A 10,982-nucleotide genomic window follows, 5' to 3' on the forward strand; every position below is an offset into this window, starting at 1 on the left:
TCAGTAGTTGCAGCACGTGGGCTTCTGTAGTTGCGGCATGTGGGCTCAGTAGTTGCGGTGCATGGGCTCAGCAGTTGTGGCTCGTGGGCTCTAGAGCGCAGACTCAGTAGTTGTGGCACACGGGCTTAGTTGCTCCATGGCATGTGGGGTCTTCCTGGACCAGGGATAGAACCCGTGTCCCCTGCATTGGCAGGTGGATTCTTAACCACTGCGCCACCAGGGAAGTCCAAAATCTTTGCACTCTTTATTGCTGCATGCCTTGAATGTTCAAATGAATAGTCCAGAAAGCATAGGCAGGATCTGTTATCCGTCACTATAGTTTTGCCTTTTTGGGAATGCCATATAAATGGAATCATACAATGTGTGACTTACTGAGGCTGGCTTCTTAAACTCAACATAATGCCTTTAAGGTTCATCCAAGTTGTTGCATGAGCGACAGTTTGCTTCTGTTTATTGCCGAGTAGTATTGCATTGTATGCATGCATCACAGGTTGTTTATCCATTCACCTGTTGTAAGACATTTGGTTTGTTTCCAGATTTTTATAATTATGAATAGAGCTGCTATTAACATTTGTGTACAGGTTTTAGCGTGAACTTAAGTTTTCATTTCTAGAAGGTAAACATCTAGGGGTAGGATTCTAGGTCGTATAATAAGTGTATATTTAATTTAGTAAGAAACTGCTAAACTATTTTCTAAAGTGACTGTATTTTGCATTTCCCCCAGCAATGTGTGAGAGTTCTAGTTGGTCTGCATCCATGCAAGCCCTTGGTACTTTTGGTACTTTTATTTTTAGCCATTCTAATAGATGTGTAGTGGTCGTTCATTGTGTTTTTAATTTGCAATTTCCTAATGACTAATGAAGTTGACATCTTTTCATGTGCTTATTTTCCACCTGTAAATCCTCTTTGGTGAAGTGTCTATGTCTTTTGCCCATATTCTTTGTGATTTGTAAATCACACCCAGGGGTCTTTCCTGACTCACTCTGAGGCAAGTTTCCAGCAGGGTGGCAGTTTTTTACAGGGAAAGGTCTTAGAGATGGAGCAGACCATGGGGTGGGCTCAGGAGCAGGGAGCAGTGGATTATGAGGACAAGGCAAGAGTAAAGTCCTGGGCCTGTTATTCTAATTACAGTAAAAAAAATTTTTTTTCTCAAGCAAGCTGGAGTTACACCCTATAAATGTGGTTTTAATGACCTCTTCACCCCACTCATCATAGATCCTTTCCTTGATGATGTTTGAATGGCAAAGCTTTTTATGAATTTAAAGCCTACTCAATATAAATCACTTATTAAAATAAATAGCAATTTTTGGAGAAAACCTTAAATTCCCAAAACTCTGCCTTGACTCCCATATAAGACTCCAAAAGTCACTATAACAAAGTACCACTAACGAGATGATTTAAAACAACAGAAATTTATCCTCTCACAGTTCTGGCGGCTAGTCTGAGATCAAGGTGTTGGCAGGATTGGTTCCTCTGAGGGCTGTGAGGAAGAATCTGTCCCACACCTCTCCTGTATATTTTGTTTACACCTGTCAATCCTTGGTGTTCCTTGGCTCATAGATGCATCACTCAATCTCTGCCTCTGTCTTCACATGGCCTTCTCCTCGTGTGTCTCTCTCCTCTTCTCTTTTTTTTTTGGCTGTGCCACGCGGCTTGTGGGGTCTTAGTTCCCTGACCAGGGATTGAACCCGGGCCCTTGGCAGTGTAAGTGCTGAGTTCTAACCACTGGACAGCCAGGGAATTCCCTCTTTCCTCTTCTTTTTTTAAAAAAAATTAATTAACTAATTTGGCTGCATCAGGTCTTTGTTGTGGCGCGTGGGATCTTCACTGCAGTACGTGGGCTTCTCTAGTTGCGGTGTGTGGGCTCCATAGCACAGGGGCTCAGTAGTTGCGACACGCAGGCTTAGCTGCCCCGTGGCATGTGGGATCTTAGTTCCCTGACCAGGGATCAAATCCACGTCCCCTGCATTGGAAGGCAGATTCTTTTTTTTTTTTTTTTTTTTGCGGTACGTGGGCCTCTCACTGCTGTGGCCTCTCCCATTGTGGAGCATAGGCTCCGGACGCGCAGGCCCAGCGGCCATGGCTCACAGGCCCAGCCACTCTGCGGCATGCGGGATCCTCCCAGACTGGGGCACGAACCCGTGTCCCCTGCATCGGCAGGCGGACTCTCAAACACTGCGCCACCAGGGAAGCCCTGGAAGGTGGATTCTTAACCACTGGACCACCAGGGAAGTCCCCCCTCTCCTCTTCTTATAAGGACAGCTATATGGATTAAGGGCCCATCCTACTCCAGTATGACCTCATCTTAAGTAATTACATTTGCAATGACTCTATTTCCATATAAGGTCACATTCTGTGGTACTGGGGGTTAGGACTTCATTATATAGTTTCTAAAGGATGCAGTACAACCATAACTATTCCTTCATTATACCCACATGCCAAGCCACTACACAGGGTATGACTATGTGAGGGTAAAAGTTGTCAGAGGAACTGTGGGTGTGGGAGACACAATCACCAGGTTCCTGGGGAAGGGATGAACATTGGGGTGGGGTGGGAAGAGCAGATATTTTCCCATTGGGCCTTATGACCTCGGTCCTGACAACTGTGACCCCAGGAGGAACTGGCTCTGTAGCACTTCCCTATGTGCTGGCATCAGCTGTACAGAGGCCCTCTTCCCATGAGTTTGAGCAAAGCCCTCTCATTTAGACCGTTTCTCCTTCTGACCCTGTGATGCTGAGACTCTCTTATTGCTCTCAGTGTTGGTTAGGCGGGCCGACTCCTTGGACCCTATCCTCTGCATCACAGAATAAACATTGCAGTGATGCTGATGTGCTTATCTTTTTTGGGGAGGCTGGGCCAGCAACTGCTATTTCCATGTCAGGGGTCCATGTGATGCTTGTTTGGTCTGCAGTGTTGGCCAAGCTAGAGTCAGTGTCTGTCAGCCCCTTGGGGTCCAGTTCATCCTGTGGGTTCAGTCCAGCTCCTTGCAGTCTCCACCAGCCCTACCACTTCTTGGGGGCCAGGCTGGCAGGGTAGGCTGACTGTTCTCCCCATGTCTCCAGTTGTCCAGCTTCCTGGAAAGAAGGGCTGCCCTGTGGATGTGCTGTCCTCAGGGTCTGGGGGTCAACAGTGGTGGGGCCCGAGCTACAGCTCAGTATGTGTGCTGGTTTCCCAAGCAAACATTACCCATAGGGCTTCTGCTCCTTGTATTTCACATTTAAAAACTCTTATTTAATTACATAAATATAAAACAAGAGTTAGGGCGTAAAAATTGTTTATTACCATTCCAGCATAAGTTCTTTCATTTCTGAGATCCTGCCAAGATTTTTCTTTTTTAAAAAAATTTATCTACATATATCTGTTTTCTACATAGGGTTAGTGTTTATGTTTATCACGATTTCTTTATCTTACATCTACATTGATCAGTGGCAGAGCCGGAAGCCCAGATCTGTGGGCTGACAGGCAGTGGGGAAGATGGAGCTATGGGTCCCTGGTCTGGGCCAGGAGTAGCAGCTCCTTCTTGCACAGGCCAGGCCTATCTTCTTAGGCCTCTTCGGGACCACGGTGAAACCTGTATGAGGGCCCTTTAATGGCAGGCTTCTGAGAGTTAGCTGGAGTTTATGCTCCATTTGCCTTGTATTAGGGTATGTATGTCTGTGAGTGCACTCATCCATCTCAGATGCTGGCGGGTACGGCATTCAGAGCATTGCAGTTCACTTGCAGGAGGAAATTTTGGAGAATTTGACCTAACTCAGATTTCTCTTTTGGAAGACTGGAGACACCGTGTCATTTCCAAAGGAAGATGACAGTTGAATTGGGTGACTCTGATGTAGTTCAGGGGCCAGACTCACTCTGACATTCTAGGGGAACTTTCTTCTGGACTGGCATGGCCCTACTTCGTGGTGACTGTTGCAGTTGACAAACCCGTCCTGAAGACTTCCAGGGCTCATCCCTCCCCGCTGTCCTGAGCTCTTGTACTTGGGAAATTTTCCTCTTTCTCACTTGGCAGATGCTCCTCTGGCTGCAGACACATTATTATTATTTTTTTAATTAATCAATTAATTCATTCATTCATTATTTAAATCCTGAGAGCAACAGGAAGGTGCTGTAGGGTTACCTGTTGGTAATGAACATACTCAGATTTGCATTTTTATAAAGTATTATTTATTTATTTATTTTTGGCTGTGTTGGGTCGTCGTTTCTGTGCGAGGGCTTTCTCTAGTTGCGGCAAGCGGGAGCCACTCTTCATCACGGTGAGCGGGCCTCTCACTATCGCGGCGTCTCTTGTTGCGGAGCACAGGCTCCAGACGTGCAGGCTCAGTAGTTTGTGGCTCACGGGCCCAGTTGCTCCGCGGCATGTGGGATCCTCCCAGACCAGGGCTCGAACCCGTGTCCCCTGCATTGGCAGGCAGACTCTCAACCACTGCACCACCAGGGAAGCCCCAGACACATTATTGAGAGGGATGAATGCAAGGTATCAACAGCCCAAGCCTGGGACTGTCTCCAGAAATAGTCATGGAGAGTTTGCTATGGCACATCTGTGCCCTGAATTGTACTGGCTGAGGCACAAGGTTTGTGGGAAGAGAAGGGAGAGGAGGAGAAGGAGGGAGGAACAGGAGAAGGAGGAAGAGGTGGTGGTGGAGGAAGAAGGTAAGTCAGTGCTAGTATTACTCTGGATGTTAAATCCTGTTGTGCGGGTGAAAATGTTTTCTTTAATAATTCTTAATGGACAAGGGAATTGGTAGGAAAGATTATTAATTAGCAAGAAGGGAGCCCAGTGCTAGTGTTCATTCAAGCTAGAAAGGCGGAGCTGGACTCCTCCTTGCAGAGCAGAGCAGCTCTGGGGGAGAGAGGAGAGTCCCACAGACACCGGAGGCTGCATCCTTATTGAAGTCTGCTGGGGATACAACCAGCAGGGGCTTTGTTGTTCTTGGAGAGCCTTCCTGGGCACAGGCGGGGCCAGGCTCCTGTGGAATGCAGGGACTACCAGGGAGGGCTCTGGGTTTGGGGTTCTCCTGCAGACTGGCCAGGCTTCTGTGGCTAACTGCCATTTAGGACTTCGTTGATCCAGGACACATATGGGGAGATTCGAGTGAAGACACCAGGAGGCTTTGTGTCTATACTTCCATAAGACTCGGTACCTGGGCCGCTCCAGTACACAGAAGGGGGCCCCCAGGATTGCCCTGTGGGTTAGAGAAAGCAGATCCTGAGCAGCAGGCATTCTTCTCTCCTTTCTGTCACGTCATCCTGGTGCTCTCAGCGCCCCAGTCAAGATACCCCAGAATCTGGCTAGGGATCCTGGCTCCTCACGGAGTCCTTAGACAGGGGTTTCATGTCTTCATTCTCTCTCTGGCATAGAACCACAACTCTAGTCCTGTCCCTTCCATCTTCTTCACTTCTCTCCTGGAGCCCTGTACGGCAGGATAGATGGGAGGGTTAGAAGCAGGACGTGGCTATGGAAGGATGGCACCCGGAAGGAGGAGTCCAGTTCCACAGTCCTAGAAACCCATGAACTCAGACATGTTCACTGTACTTGGGACTTCCTGACCCCATCCCCACCCAGGAGGACGCTGTCTCCCAAGTACTGAGTTGGGAGATGGAAGTGTAGGTATGTGGTTACCTTGTATGCTGATCTTCTCTTCCTGGGATTGCCTGCACAGATTTGGAGGTTATGACTGGGCAAAAGAAAGTGGTTGCAGGTCTTGTCATCCAGGAGTCTCAGCTTCACCTCCCTCAGAGTATGTGACACTGGCTCTGTCACCCTTGTCTTCCCCCAGCCAGCTGCCTGGCTCATCCTCCTGGGTGGAATGAAGGTAGATGGGTAGGCAGGGGGATTGTCCCTGCGGTGTGGGTCAGCTCGGCTCTTGTTTGTAGCCGTGAGAGAGAAAGAGCAGGTGGATTGCCAGTCCCAGGGAGAGTGGAGGGAGTGGTGTGGTAGAAGGTCCCCAGGCAGGGCCTAGAGCTTCTCCCCAATGGGGTGGTGATGACATGGAGTGGAGGGGGCCCCAAGGAAATGGGTTGGCATAGAATGAGAAATGCACAGCTCAGGAGAATGGGTAAAGGAGGGGGCTGAGAAGTGAAAGAAAGATGGCACCTTCAGTAACATGTCACTGAGGTTGGTGAAAAAGCTGTTCTTCGACCTCCAGCTACTGCCATGTGGATTCTTTCTATTTCATGTCATGAGCTCCAAGAGTGACCCTAACATGCCTGCAGAGAGGGAGGAGAGAGGCAGGAAAAGGTGCTGGTCTCTGGAGAAGGGACCATTGTGAGCAAAGAGACCCCAGGCCCACTTGTTCCCCAGTGCAGGGCCACCTGAGGAACTCAGATCTTGCTCAGGGCAGAAGTTCCCCCCAGAGATCATAGCCGTTTCAGGAAGGCCCAAGCCCAGACAGCTACATGGACTGCGAGAGCTCTGCCAGCACCAGGATAAGGAGGCAGGGTTGGCCTGCCTTGACCCGGGCTGCCCTGAATGATGCCCTGGCCTCTGGAAATGGACATGACAAATGAAACTAGCCTGGTTCCTCCCAATGTACATTGCTGATCATCCTGAGATGAGCAGGCACAAGAATCCCTGCCTTGGTGTGTATAACTCTGGTTCTTACAGCTCCTCACATGAGAAGAGAGCTATTCAAAGTTTTCTTACCTTCCTTAACAGTGAGCACCTGTCAGCACAAATTCTTTTTTTTTTTTTAAGATTTTATTTTATTTATTTGGCTGCATTGGGTCTTTGCTGCTGTATGTGGGTTTTCTCTAGTTGCAGCGAGCAGGGGCTACTCTTCGTTGTGGTGCGTGGGCTTCTCATTGTGGTGGCTTCTCTTGTTGTGGAGCACAGGCTCTAGGAGCATGGGCTTCAGCAGTTGCGGCACTTGGGCTCGGTAGTTGTGGCATGCGGGCCCTAGAGTGTGCAGGCTTCAGTAGTTGTGGAACGTGGGCTCAGTAGTTGTGACTTGCAGGCTCTAAAGTGCAGGCTCAGTAGTTATGGCGCACAGGCTTAGTTGCTCCGCGGCACGTGGGATCTTCCTGGACCAGGGATTGAATCCGTGTTTCCTGCATTGTCAGACGGATTCTTAAGCACTGCACCACCAGGGAAGTCCCAGCACAAATTCTTTTTTTTTAAAAAAATTAATTAATTAATTTATTTTTGGCTGCATTGGGTCTTCGTTGCTGCGCACGGGCTTTCTCTAGTTGTGGCAAGCGGGGGCTACTCTTTGTTGTGGTGCACAGGCTTCTTGTTGCAGTGGCTTCTCTTGTTGTGGAGCACGGGCTCTAGGAGCGTGGCCTTCAGTAGTTGTGGCTTGTGGGCTCTAGAGCGCAGGCTCAGTAGCTGTGGTGCATGGGCTTAGTTGCTCCGCGGCATGTGGGATCTTCCCAGACCAGGGCTCGAACCCATGACCCCTGCATTGGCAGGCGGATTCTTAACCACTGCGGCACCAGGGAAGTCCCCAGTACAAATTCTTGACTTATGAAAAACCCACCACAGGTGGCCACGTATTCCTCGTCAGGGATTATTTCCAGATGGGCCTTATAGGGGCGGGAGTGTGGCTTGGACTCAATGCCACTGACAGTCTCCTCTGAAACAGAGAACCCAAATCCTCAAACACAGGCTCACTGAACTGTCAGACAGAGAATTAGGTGAGAAAAATGAGATGAATGATGTGCGACAATCCCTTGCATCCTCACCCTTACCTCTAAAGTAGCTCAGACCTCTCCACGTGTCATTCTGTTGGCTTCCCCTTCTCCAATGCACCCTGTCAGTCCTCATCATACTTTTGAGAACACAGTGGCTCGTCTTGATTCTGAGTTGTCGTGAAACATTTCTTCCTCCCCATCCTGACGTCCACATGAGAGCAAGGCCAGAGAAGGACCATGAATCAGAATCGTGGATATTTTGAGGAAAGGTCGAGAGGAACTTCCAAAGCCATTTTCCTGTTCTTCCTCCACCCAAGACGTCCCGTCCCTGGGACACTGTCATCTGCAGGGAACGGGTATGACTCTTCCAGATAGAGGTTCCCCCTGGAACACTTGCAATGGGATCTTGCAGGGTCAATTTAGGGTCCTCTTTGATTCAGCTTAGTAAGTTAAGAGTACCCAGAGGACAGAAAAGTTCCACCCTGGACTCACCAGCTCTAGCTTCAGGAGGCAAGAGAAAGAGCAGTAGAAGGAGTAGGACCTGCATTTTCCCAGGGATGCTGCCCATTGTAAGCTGCTTCTGTCACTCCCTCCCTCGCTCCTGCTTTTATAACTCCAGAATTAAAAGAAAAGGGGAGGGTAAACAGCAAGGTCCTACTGTATAGCACAGGGAACTATATTCAATATCCCATGATACACCATAATGGAAAAGAATATAAAGAAGAATGTCTCTGTGTGTGTAACTGAGTCACTTTGCTGTAAGCAGAGATTGCCACAAACTGCACTTCAATTAAAGAAAAATAAGAGTGTTAAAAAAAAAAAACGGGAGGACTGCAAACCACAGAAACAACATAATCACATCTTTGCCTTTCACTCTGGCCTGGCTGTTTTCCTCATCAAAAATTCTCTCAACTATCCTCTCTGCTCTGCTGGTATTGAAGCTTCAGTCAGAGCCCAAGAGTCCTGACTCCTCGGATGAGGCATTCACTTTCTCATCTAATGAAACTCTCTTGAGCCAGAGAAGTAACACAAATGGAGGGGAGGTGGGGATTTTTAGATGCTGTAAGAATCTAGAATAAGAATGAGCAAACTTTTTTTCTGTAAATAGCCAGATAGTAAGTATTTTTAGCTTTGCAAGCCATACTGTCTCTCTGGCAACGATTCCACTCTGTTGTCATAGCACAAAAGCAGTCATACACAATATGTAAACAAGCAAGTGTGACTGTGTTCTAGAAGATGCATCCTTCCTTCAATCCAAAGATTCAGTAGAAGAATAGAATGTGGCAGTGAGAGAAGGAAGGAAAAAGGGAGAATTTGTTGACTACCCACAATATGTTTGGCACTGATAGGACTTAACACACATCATCTCATTTAATCTTTTTAACAGTCCTTTTGGGTAAGTAGTATTATACAAAATTATGGAACACACAACTGAAGCTCAGAATGTCACATAGCAGCAAGATCTAACATTTAATATGTCAGATTCTGAAACTCATATTTTCCATTTCACTAATCTGAATAATGAGAAATGGGAGTTGAAGGGTTAGTCCAATGACTGGGGAAAGGAATGCAATGTATGAAGGAAAACATGTGTGTTCTCTAGGGGGTGCTGGGGTTTCCGCTTGTGCACTGAGGGTCATTTTTAGTTACATAATAAAATGATACCTGCACCTGCATCATTTGAGATGTTACTCTGGGCTTTCATTATTTTATTTGACACTGAGAAAGGGAAAAACTGTTCTCAATTAGACGATAACATGCCATTGATTACAAGATTCATTACTGTTGTAAAAGAGGTTAAAATGTGAAATATTGTGCATCTTGGAATCAATGAAATATGGTATACTATAGGTGGAAGCTTTGTCCCATTCACCCTAGCATCAACCCTGAGAAATATTATTGTTTCCATTGTACAGAAGAGGAAACTGAGGCTCAGAGAATTTGAGTCACTTGACAAGATTTCATAGCCATGACTCCAATCACATGATCTTTCCATATAACATCTGGCTTTCCTGGACTGTAAAAATAAATCAAAAGAAGGATCAAGGATATCAAGAAGGATCTAGAGAGGATTTCTTCACCAGTTCCCATAATTTTATAAGATACAGTTTTTATAATAAATCCCTTATTGTACATCACTCATAGTGCTTCTGCTTCCCTAGTTGAACTCTAAATAATAGAGATATTTGTTTTGAAGAGGACGCAGGGAAACCTAAACTTAGCTTTTGAAAATTGGCCCGGGTTATCTATTAGTTCTCTAATCTGTTAAATTTAAAGGTACTACTTACCCTGTTGTAAGTGGTTAAAAATATTAGTTATAAGTTGTAAATGCTCATTTATGGCAAACAGCAGCAAATCTGTTACTTAAATTATTACCTACTGTAGATATCTGTAATCAATGGGAAGACTTTAGATGACCAAGTACTCTCTTCAATAGAACGTATTAGTGGAAATAAGGAGTATAATGGGGTTGATTGATTGATTCTGAGAGTTCTCCCCAGAGTCAGGATTGGAACCTTGCTCTCCCACCTGCCAGGCCAGTACTCTCCAAGATGTAACCCCTAAGAGCAGCAAGAGGGTTTAAGTTCACCTAGCCAACTTCTTCACCAGCAGCTTGCATCCCAACATCCCTGGCCAAGTGGCCATGGCTACTCAGATGGCAATGTGGACAGAAAGTACATAGAATTCAACCTCTTCCCTTTACTGCCCTACGTATAAAACCACATGCACAAAGAAAATACATACCGTATGATATGTTCATATAATGCTTAAAGACAGCTGTCATGCACAGCTGCTTTGTTGCAACCCAGGGAAATTCCACTGTAAGTTAAGTCCCCTCACCCCTGACCCTGGTTAGTTCTTCATTTGTTCCCCATGAGATAGCTGGTAGTCTATTCACCACACAAGACCCTATCCCCTGTGAACTCTACTCAGAGCCTGGGGCTGGGATCCTCTGTGGACCAGGTTCTCCTGAATTCTGTCCAGCCAGTGCTGAGATAACCAGATAAGGCAATGAAGCAAAGAAGCTCAATGGGAGAAGGGCCCATTCTCTGTCCCGGAAGGAAGCTTAAGTAAAGACCAGGTCCGAGAGTGAGCTAAGGGACCCATCTTCCTAACGCAGCCACCATTCTTCTCAGACAGTGAGTTTTGAACAAAGGGTAGACGAGGGAGTCACAGGCCTGTGGTGTCATCCTTATCTTGAGACTGTTTTATGTTTCCTTTAGGAAGAAATGTGACCTTCCTTATCAGCTCTCTAAAACAGCTGATTGAGAGGATAGAGGAAAGAATACTTCTGTCCAAGTCAGAAACTTCCACGGCCTTGATGAGGCTCGTGATGAGAAAGTGATGAAATT

The sequence above is a fragment of the Monodon monoceros genome, unplaced genomic scaffold, assembly GCF_005190385.1.
Source record: "Monodon monoceros isolate NGI ecotype Baffin Bay Population unplaced genomic scaffold, NGI_Narwhal_1 Super_Scaffold_21, whole genome shotgun sequence".
Classification (NCBI taxonomy): Eukaryota; Metazoa; Chordata; class Mammalia; order Artiodactyla; family Monodontidae; genus Monodon; species Monodon monoceros.